This window comes from Artemia sp. Qi Xiang Cuo, chromosome 9 (assembly GCF_049724085.1).
Source record: "Artemia sp. Qi Xiang Cuo chromosome 9, ASM4972408v1, whole genome shotgun sequence".
NCBI classification, from domain to species: Eukaryota; Metazoa; Arthropoda; class Branchiopoda; order Anostraca; family Artemiidae; genus Artemia; species Artemia sp. Qi Xiang Cuo.
In genome coordinates this window covers 8448840-8457789 of record NC_142802.1, presented here as the reverse complement: position 1 = coordinate 8457789, position 8950 = coordinate 8448840, and the positions used below count along the sequence as shown (strand labels likewise).

The 8950-nt window shown below is 32.8% G+C and overlaps 1 protein-coding gene across 1 annotated transcript in view; it reads right to left on the bottom strand.

Annotated features, from left to right (window-relative positions):
- Nucleotides 1–6365, bottom strand: part of LOC148948286 (uncharacterized) — a 75665-nt gene extending 69300 nt beyond the window's left edge. The window contains exon 1 of the mRNA XM_089094267.1: nucleotides 5956–6365. The gene's annotated coding sequence lies outside the window, so the exon portion shown is untranslated. The remainder of the gene's footprint in view (nucleotides 1–5955) is intronic.
- Nucleotides 6366–8950: the final 2585 nt, after the last annotated feature.

Sequence of the window (8950 nt, the reverse complement as noted above, 5' to 3'; positions counted from 1 at the left end):
GTATGTGTATCTATTGCAAGCCAAGCTCATCAGTTTAAATTGCCATATCAGCCAGTTGTGTTTGAATTGTAAATATGGAGGCTCATTTGTGACACCATTGGACAGAGTTGAATACAGCCTGATATTGGCTTATTATTGCCTTGAGATTCTTCAAAACCCCTCCCTAACCATAGTGACAAAAGCCAGATGGCTTTTTTAAATTATTTGACCCTCGGTCATGACAGAACAACCGCTGGACAGCCGAAATTTTGACGTGGAATACCTTCATCCCTAATGGGTCTGATGAAATCATGGAGACGTGCACAATGGGCAGCTTGCCCAGGAGTGCTACAAACAAACAACAAACAAACAACAACTTAAAAGTACCTACAAACTACCAAATTAAAATGTACAGAAAGAACCATGCTTGTAAGTGTGGGAAATAAAAGTGAATATAAGAAATTTGAGAAATGAACTAAAAATCTTCACTTCCTCTTATTTTGTTTGATTACAATCTTGTAAATAGCCTACCCTCTTCTGAACTAGGTTACAGACATTGGTGTATTTGTAGTTTACAACATAGTTTAGTTAGGATGAAAGTGAATGCATCACTTAAATGCCTTTTCTTATGCTCTTATACAGTTCAATAATTGTTTCTGGGACAAAGTCCATTTTGAGCCCTCAATGAGACATCAAAATGCAACAGTTCATAGTTGCTAAAAAGATAAGATTCTAGTTTAGTTACTTTTTCCTGTCTTGGACAGTGGTTAGGTTAGGAAAAGTTTTCAGTAATGAATTTGTCTTCTTAATGAATTATGTCTTAGAAATTTTCCTACTTGACCTATTGAAATTTTGACCAAAGATCAGGTTACATAATGTTCAGTTTTCACTTTATTTTTCTCTGGTCCCAGTTCTAAAAATGAAAGTCCTGTAATTTGAGTAAAATTTTAAGCCATATGGTTTTTTTTTAAATAAAGCTGTTTTTTTTCAAAAACCCCATTGTTGTACTTACAAAAATATTTTTTAAAGGTCATCAAAGATCAGTCCACTCTAGAAGGAGAAAAAAAATAGTTTTGTTCTTCAAAATACATTCCCAGGACATACTTTAGTCTGTAGACCTATCCCTGAAAGTTTCATTTTTGTATCCAAGATATCGAATTAGCCTATGTAAACAATGATTTTAACAAAAAAATTTTAAAGAAATTTTGAGAAAAAAAAAACATTGATACCATGTTGTCTTTTCAGCTTTTTAAGGGATGTTATTTTTTTTTTTTTTTTTTAATTATTAAAAATAAAATATATAATTTTTTAAATTGCCATAAAAAATAAAATATTACAAAACCAAAAATTATTTAATTTTTTAGGGGTTTTCCCTCTATATAAAATTCTTCATTCCAATTTTTTTTTCAAAATAAAGTTTTATGGTAAAATCCTAGTCTAGCTACTTTTTGCTATATTGGAAAGGGTTTAGGATTATTGACCTTTCATAACTGTATAGTTAATTAAGAAAGGGTACAAAGTGAGCTTCATTTCTGTTCTTTCAGTAGACAAACTAGGGGTTTTTAACAGTCTTATAGATTAACTATTGATAAGCAATACAAAACAATTTGACTTTTAAGAATGTTCTAAGCTGATATCAGAAGGTTTAATTTTGTAAAATACAACAAATAATGTTTATCAGCAAATTGTCTGTTGGACCACCAAAAAATGCATTTAAGCAGTTATTTTTTTCTTTTTTAGGGTCAGATGAGGAGACTAAAGAATTTATTTCATTGAGGATAAAGAACAATGCTCATTTTAACAAAGAAAGAAATTCTGCCCAAACATGGTACACTGTAATTATACATGAGCTAGGTCTAGACACTGTTAAGATGCCATGGACTGTAGCTAAAATAAAATAGAAGAATTTGCTAGCAAGGTATAAGTCAATTATAGATTGGCTCAAAAGGCCAGTAAAAGGTAGTGGAATTGGCACAGAAGATGATATTGACGAATTGACTGATGAAGAAGCAATATTTTTGGATATTGATTGGCCATATTTTGGTGCAATCCATAAGTTTATGGGCAAAAATCCCATAATTTCACCAGTATCAGCATTATCAAGTTCAGGGTAAACAGTCCAAGGAGGTTCATCAACAAGTAGGGGAATTAGCAAAGGATCCCAGAAAAGAAAAGTTGAAGAGGAAAGCCCCTATAGGATCCAAGTCAAAAATAAAATGTTACTTATCTGCACATAGACTGGGAACCTCTCCCTTGGTCCCTTAAATTAAGGTTAATTGCCGACTGAAAAGGAAAAAGAAGCCCCCCCCCCACCGTCACCTGCGACATTCGTCCCCTCCTCAGGCAGGTCCCATGACTCATCTACACCAAACTAACCGCTTACGCGACACAATTTTAGAGATGAGAGCCCACAAACATTGAGCTTCTGGCCAGGGCACTGTCCAATTTTTTTCAACTTAAGGGGTTATCACACTCCTGTGGAAAAGAAAGGTTCCAAGCAAGATTTTCATACCCCCCCCCAGTATACTTTGTCCTTTTTTTCTAAATTATATGAAAGTTTTTTTGCTGGATGGTTGAAAGTAAAGATGATGGCAATTGTAAATTTATGCTCAACATTCACCAATCACTATCATGTTCACCTTATGAACAAAAACTGTATTACGACTGAAAAAACCAATACCTGGCTAGATATTATAGTTTTGGACTTGCAAAAACTTTTGATTGAATAAGCCAAAATGCATTGGTAGAAAAGATATAAAAGGAATTTTAATTCCACCCCTTTTTAATTAGAATCATTGTGTCTCATCTCTAAGAGAAAACAAGTTCATCAAATACTTTTATGTATATCCTGATCACCTCCCTATTTAAAATGGTGTGCTACAAGGAACCCTATTAAGTCTACTTTTATTTCTTACAATGATAACTAACATTGGTGTTCTGTCTGATCTAGCACTCATAGAAGCTTGTTTCAGAAGTCCAAAAAGTAGCCCAATTGATATCTTGGAACAAATACCAGATTTAGCTGCTACTAACAGTATGACACCTATGCCTAAGATATACCTAATCCAGGAATATACCAGTTCTGTTTGGCATCCTGGTATCTCAAATGAACTGTTAGAAAGAATAGAGTCAATGTAAAAAAAAAGCCTAAGAATTATTTTCAATGAGGGTTAAAGTCTCTTCTATCTTGAGCCAATCTGGGCAGCATAGTAAGCATGTTAAATATATGATGTGTATCCCACCTCCTTTTTACCTAAAAAATGTTAAGTTTACAAATTTAGTTATTTTTCTTATTAAATTGTGGTTTGTGGATTAGTTCTCCAAGTTTTTCACTGTTATGACATTTTTATTCTTATATTTCCTTTATTTTTTTTTGTTTACCCTATAGTGCGACTTGTGCCCATTTGGGTTTGTAATAGACATTTAAAAAAATTATAAGACTATCTTATTTTACCAGGCTGATTCCTCTCCTAGTCCTAGTGGCTCCCATGCTTCATCAGACAGACCAAGAAATCCAACACTGGGAGACAAAAAAAAATCATTTCAACAGGAAGTTTTGGAACAACTCAAAGATTCAAACCATCATCTCAAAGAGGCCTGTATTGCTTTTGTAGAAACTTCCAGATCCACAACTCAGCTCCTTTAACAGCTGGTTGGAGTTATGGAAAAAAAAATGTGATTTTTTAAGCTTGTTTTTTTTTTTTAATTAATTACCTTTTTTGTAAAAATATAATTGAACTTTTTTAAGCCTTATTTTTCAATGATTTTTTTTATAAATATTGCATAATACTTATTTTGCAGACACTAAAGTAAAAAAAAGTGATGCTTCAAACACCACATCAAAATACAATTGTTGTTGCCATAGTAATTTAATCCCAGCTTTCCCCTCCCCTTAATGGGACCAGCACTCTATACACAACGTTACTATATTTTTGTTTTCCATTACTTCTGTACTCGTTTCTCATCAACAGTTGGTTCAGAATGTGAAATGATGACAATTTAATAAAGACAAAGTCAACAATGTACTTTGTGTAAGCTAGGTCGACATCTGACCCAGCTAGAAGAGCTCAGACAATTGTCATGGTAATAACCATTATATTTGGAAACAGTGAACTTTTTGATATAAAATATAACATACACACAGTAAATATAAGTGAAATATACACAAGATGTTAGTGAACGTTTTTAAGTCTGATTTTTCAATTATTTTTTTTTTTATACATATTGCATAAAACTTCTTTTGCAGACACTACAGTAAAAGAATGCTGCTTCAAACACCACGTCAAAATACAATTGTTGCTGCCATAGTAACCTAATCCCAGCTGGCCCCTCCCCTTAATGGGACCAGCACTCTATACAAAACTTTACTTTATTTTTTTTCCATTACTTTTGTTCTCGTTTCTCATCAACAGTTGGTTCAGAATCTGAAATGATTACAATTTAGTAAAAAAAAAGTCAACAATCTTCTGTGTGTAAGCTAGGTTTACATCTGACCCAACTAGAAGAGCTAAGACACAGTTGTCATGATAATAAACATTATATTTTGAAACAATGTTGAATAGGAAACAGAATGATACTACTTGTATGTCATCACAGTGTTTACAAACATACAAGGTCTATGTTATAGAAGAGTATTTGACTTAGAGGTGGTTATGTTCATCCCTATAATAATTTATTATATTGCAACTTTCTCTTTAGTTACCAATTGGGAAAAACAAACAACTTGAATACACAAAATGTTTTTCACAAAAAAAAAATCTTCAAAAGAAAAAGAAAGAGCTACATTAAATCAAAGCTACATGAAACATAAGCTACATTAAAAATTATCAGAAATAGAATAAAAAAATTAAAGCATGAAATGACCATTTAGTTCCATCAATAAATAAATGAAACTGAAGACAAACAGAAATTACAAATAAATAACTGAGTAGAACTAAAAAAAGCAGAATCTAAGAGGAATAGAGCTACCCCCTCCCCATTTATACGTTCTAAAGACCAGAAACCCATTTGTAATTTACTGAAGTTAAAAACGAGAAATAAAATACATTTTGTTTTCATTAAAGGCCAAATTATATTTCAATTTCGTGACATTGTGATGATGTAGTATACAGATATTATCACCAGCAGCTTTTTATCTGAATTTAATGCAGAAGACTCTTTGAAAGCTTTCAATTTACTTGAAGCTTTCAAGTAAATTGAAATTAACTTTAGAAAGATGCATAATAACAATAACAAAATACCTTATTTTGCCTGAAAATTAATTTATAAAAACTTAAAAGCAAAAAACCTGGAAAAAGTAATGTAAAAATAATTATCCCAGTAACTTAAGATGTGGCAGGCAACAAGGAAGGTTTTGATGATGACAGCATAGGGTAGATTTGAGCTAGGTTAAGTTTTTAACCCTTCTCATATATTTATAACTAAATTTATTACTAAATAATGAAATTGTATACGTAAGTTCTGCCCCGCCTCAAAAACGGGGATAAAAAGGTCCATGACAATTTTTTTGATTGCTCTAAAATTGTATCCCTAATTTTTTGGACAAATTGGGATCTTATACACTAGGAAACATGGAGAACAAAATATTAGTTCCCATAAAAAAGGGGAATTAGTAAAAATATTAGTTCCATAGGATTGAAACATTAGTTCCCTTTTGACCTTTTGTAATCTTTTTTGAATCAGCATTGTTTTTTATCCAAATAATGTTCTATTTGATGAAAACTGTAAAAAAAAACTCTTAATCTATATACATTTTGTAATTCAAAAATAATAAAAACATTTGACCACATATGCATCAAATTTCTATGGTTATCCAAAGTAGCTGTGGTCAGTGCTCGGCACTGGCGTGAAATTACTCCTTGTTCTTTGAGTCAAAAACTGAGCAAATAATTCATTTCTGCGTTCCACACCAGCTGCTTCGTCATTGTAGTCTACTCTGCTCCTAGAGTGAAGATTTGATTCAGTACTAGTACTTACATCAAAATTTGACCAGTCACCTGGGTTAGTTACACAAACATTATGTAGGATACAACAGCACATAGCAACTTTACTCACATTGTGTGTTTTTACTGATAAGTCTTTGTCAAAAATGGATCTCCATCTAACTTTTAACAGACCAAAGGCAATTTCTATGCAGACCCGAACCCTTGACAATGCAGTATTAAAATTTGTCTTTAAAGAATCACCTGTTGCTTCTGGTCCTCTGAAGGGTGTTATTAAGGATATAGGATTTACTAGGCAAGGGTAACCAGATTCCCCAAGCAGGAAATGTCCCTGGGGAGGGTACAATGAATCCTTAAACAAATCTGAATTTCTTAGTACCCTTGCATCATGGACAGATCCTGGATATCCAACAAAGACATTCAAGAATGTCTTGTCTGCATCACAGACAGCCTGTAATTGGATACTTGTTTGTTTTTTGCGGTTAATGTGGGGAACCTTTTGATCTGCTTGCACATGACAATTTATATGTGTACCATCAATGGCACCAGCAGTACATAATAAAACACTAGATCCTGCTTTTTCAGCAAATTTTCTCCAATCAAATTTACTTCAGCCCCAGTAGGCATCTTGATAACATGTTGACAGAGGGAAAGCAACACATTGATTTTTCGGTGCACAATATCACAAACACTCTGTCTTGGTATACCTGAAGCAAGTCCAACCATCCTGTAAGAGGCACCTGTAGCTAACCAGGCAAGTAGCACACACCACTCAACCTCATCTGATCAGCCTTGTAATTTATGGTTCTCAGTCAATTGGAGAAGAACACCAAATGCAGGAAGGGAGATCCTAAAATGACTTCTGAACAACTCAGGTTTATCAAAGAAAGTAAACATCTTTGGAGTCATTTGAATGTCACAATACACATGTGGGCGCTGAAAAAAAATCATTTTCAGGTACAAAACAAGGCAATTTATATTAGACTGTAAAAAGGAGACAAAATTAATAGACTAATCTACTGTCACCAATAGCTACTGGCAAGAACAACTATATGGTCTCAATTTCTATATATTTTTTCAGTGTCTATCACAGAGATGCTTGTAGGGATGGCACTATCTTTGGGGTTGCATATATTAGTAGTGCCAATGGAAGTGAGTTCATCCCTCCCCAGATTTTTTAAAACAACTTTTGTAGTTTCAAAACTTTATCCAAATTTTTACCTCTGCAAAGTAGCTACAAAATGCTACTCCATTCCAGTGCAGAAATCAGAGCATACTGTTGCTGGAGATGGTGTTCCATTATTTCAAGAAGCATTAAAATTTGCTGCATCTAGTAATAACTCTACGTTTGGGGTTGTTTGTAAAAATGGATCCAATAAGTGTGAAATCCCATGCCTCCCCATATTTTTACAAACAAATTTTGTAGTTTCAAAAATTTTATCCAAATTTTTACCTCTTCAAAGTAGCTACAGCCACTCAAGTCTAGTGCAGAAATCAGAGTATACTGTTGCTGAAGATGGTTTTCCATTATTTCAGGAAGCATTAAAATTTGCTGCAAGCATGATGAAACCATATGTAGAATACTGATGATCTCCTCCTTATCCAGTGTAATAGAGTCATGAACAAATTATTTTTTAGTTAGAACTCTTTCTTAAGTAGTTGTTAGTAAATTATGGATCTTAATTTGCTCCTAAGCGCAAATTAAGGTAAATTACAACATTCAAAATTTATAAAATTTGCAATAGAAATTAGATGGATCCCTTGGGATTTCTTTTGGGGTAAAATATTCAACTAGATGTACATTAAAAATTTTAAAATTACCAGTATGAAACAAAGTACACAGCCATTGTTTCAATTAGATTTGTCTCAAATTTTAATGATGATGATACTTGTAATCCCACAAGTTGAGATGCATGTTTAAAGTACTAATTTGAACATATTGAAAGAACACCAACATAAAATATTTTCAGAAAATTAAGAGATACATGTCCTATTTGATTACTCTTATGTTAGCATCAACACACAAATCGTTGGGTTTAGCCCTTCCTAAAATCCTCTTCAGAACTCTATTCATCCATTGTTTTACTTAACAGATATCACTGCAGAGGTTGTCTTAAATCACTCTTACCAAAGGATGATCCCTCCCCCAAAAGAAACTCCTGCATATTTTCCAAGTGTTAGCTACATATTTATTAAGGAAAAGAAAGTAATTGGCCTACTATAACACTTCCCTTTCTTTCATTATCTAATGATCTTCATCCAAGCCTTATTGCAGCTGACATTAAGGTTTTTAGTGTCTTATCAATCATAACAGCAATGAGCAGTCATTATTGGAGATATAAAAATTCTTGTTAGTGCTTTGTAGATCAATCCCTACCACTTGGAACATTGGCCATGTCTGCTGAAAGCTCACCATTGAGAATGAATACCAATAACAATTGAATTACTGAAGTGGAAATAACTCCTTTTCAAAACAAATTAACAGTACCAGTAATTAGACAAGGCCTATTATTTATTCTTCTTTATGCTTTTGTATCATGAAAACAGGATTCACTTTCTTTACATGAAAGCATAATTACTATAAATAAGGAAATGTATTAAAATTTTGTATAGCTTGGTGCTATAACCAGTGATTGATGGAGAGATGGGATACAATTGCTTTGTTAAAAATATTACATTTGGCAATGAATTATAATTTAACAATCTTACAAAGTAGCTGAGTTAGACCAATTCAATTCTCAGTGATTTATCAAGAGCCTTACCAATCTCATCGGAAGAAACTTAAGCACCTACTTCCTTCCAAAATGCACTGACCTTTGATACCTTGGAAATACTCTAAATGAGCAACTTTTTTCTATCTTGGAAAGGGGTTGGGCTAGGGAAATGACACTTTCTGGAATAAATCTACAGAATAAAGTTTATCATGGAAAGGTAATTTTAAGTACTAATAAATATAGAACAGTCCATATTATTGACCTACAAATAATGTGAACATACCACTCAATACCTTTTTTATGAATATAATAATT